The following is a 2,500-nucleotide window of genomic DNA, read 5'->3' as shown; positions in this document are numbered from 1 at the left end:
ACACTGAATAAGAAATAAATAAACACTAGACTAAAAGTCCAGCGGACCGCACAAACTCCTCAGACTTGGACCAACTTTTCACGTGGCATTTATTTGCAACAGATCACAGACAACGCGTTTCGCAGATGCTTCATCAGGTTCATTCATGAACTTTAATATAGGTTTCAGGGGAAGGGGTCAAAGGTTAATTGAAGATTCCTCCCGTCCGAGGTCTCCAGCTTTTAGCCTTCCCTCAATAAAGTGCACTCTCTCACTGTCCTGTGGGCAGAGCAGAGAGGGAACGCTCAGCCTTTCTGATCACCTTTGTGGGGACTGAGCTTTTCTCCAGTGACAATGGAGACTGACTTGAAACGGTTCGATAGTCAGTGTATTACAGTAGATTGCGATCGGCAATGCAGTTAAGTCTGAAATCCCGTTTTCTTTTTATGATAAGGCCGCTGGAAGCCCTAGGCCTAGACCAACTAAAAGAGATAAAGCCTCAATATTACAGTAATGAGTATGCCCAGGGCTTGTATCTGCCATGACAGTATAATACACTATCAATAAGTACCTCATACAACCCCACATCAATCTGACCTATCGCTTTAACATCAGGTAACCTCCGTTCTTCATATGCAGCATTTTGGAGACTTACTAATCTTTCTATATTTAAATAATGTGTGCGTGTGCCTCCGTAAATGCAGGTGTGTGTGTGTGTGTGTGTGTGTGTGTGTGTGTGTGTGTGTGTGTGTGTGTGTATGCGTGTGCATGTGCGTGTGCGTGTGCGTGTGTGTGTGTGTGTGTGTGTGTGTGTGTATGCGTGTGCGTGTGCGTGTGCGTGTGCGTGTGTGTGTGTGTGTGTGTGTGTGTGTGTGTGTGTGTGTGTGTGTGGTCACCATCATCAGCCACCACTATAGCCTTGAGCTGCCCACTGCTGACTGTCAGGTTGTTGATGGTCGAGTATGGATGCCACCCACCTTGCCTGGCCTACTGCACCGTTTAAATATCACCAAGGACCATCTGGGACTCGCGGCGTACAGCTAACTCATTAGCATCGCCACAAGTTCCTCTTTGTGCCTATTACAAAGTTATTCTTCCCATTTTCCAGTCTCTTACAGCTGAGAAGGCTAAGTATGTAAAGGTGGATAATATGGCTGACACCGCAACAGGCTAACAAAACGATCAGAAAGAAAAGATCAAAAGTGACAACATGTATTTCACAGGAATCTGCAAACAGGGAATGAGTGTGTGGCCTGATGCTGTGTTCATTCCATTGTTTCCCAAAGTCTGGGTCAGGACCCACAGGTGGGTCAGGACCCACAGGTGGGTCGCAAGAGATTTGATTTGGGTTACCAAATAAATGTGCACAATTTCTTCCATAGTCTTTTATTTAAAATGTGCATATTGTTTTACTGAGAGGAAGTTAGAAACAATTAGACAGCCTGTTAACTATGCCTAAATGCATTTATTTGGTCTCATTTATCAAGTACGACATGTTAATAACACGTGCATAAAACAAAGTTATGATTTTCCAAATGTAGCCTATATCTTTTTGAAAGATATACTTAATCGACAGATTAAGTAGAATAAAGCAGACTCAGGATCAACGTGTCCTTAACTTCCCATTGTGTGCAGCATGTTGTGTGTGTGATGTTGAGAACCACAGTGTTTGGTTGAGCAGAGGAGAACAACAGCTACAGTCTGATGCTCCAGGGTTAGCCAGTCTGTCAGATAACAACAATAATCATCACTACAGTCTGATGCTCCAGGGTTAGCCAGTCTGTCAAACTGCAACAATAATGCTAATTATAATCTCTCTACTGTTTCCAGGAATCTCTCTCTGTCTGTATAGCCTATGTGTTTCCTTTTTCGCATATCTCGAGAACCGTTTGTTCGATCGACTTGCTTGGAAACCTGAGGAAGTGCAGTGTCGGTGTTATGCCGAGTTTTGCATTCCCGCCACCAAATGCATCCCCACCCATTCTGCCTGGCGTGTCCTATACCTTACATACATGTCCCCACCTCACGGGAGCATATTGTAATTATTTATGCGGCAATGTAACTGTTTAAAAATGATATAATCTTATGGTAGATCCGGATGATATGATAGACTCCAGACCAGTGGGGAGGGTCTGTCCTGGCTCATGGAGACCGACTTTGGTGCTTAAAATCCAGGTACAGGTGACCTCGAGGCCTGGGGTCTCTCCTGGCTTATGGAGTGGAGTGCCAATCTCGGGGGTTTGTACTGGCTGAGATTCGCATCCCTGTTTTTAAGTTAAAACAGCCCCAAAATATGGTGGGGATGCAATTCTCAATCTCAGCAGGGAGGATGCAGAACTCGGCATAACACCGCATCATAGCCATGAGCCATGAGTTTGTAAAAAAAAATTGTGACAGTAACCACGATTACGTATTTCATGTTTTTCATGACACTCAGCACGACTACATATTTCAACTGGAAGTCACGTATGTGACATTCAATAGGCCGGGCGCCGCGTGGGACGTGTGGGTCGGTGTGGAC

This window comes from Poromitra crassiceps (genome assembly GCF_964638095.1).
Source record: "Poromitra crassiceps genome assembly, chromosome: 1".
NCBI classification, from domain to species: Eukaryota; Metazoa; Chordata; class Actinopteri; order Beryciformes; family Melamphaidae; genus Poromitra; species Poromitra crassiceps.
Note: the sequence above shows the minus strand (reverse complement) of the source record.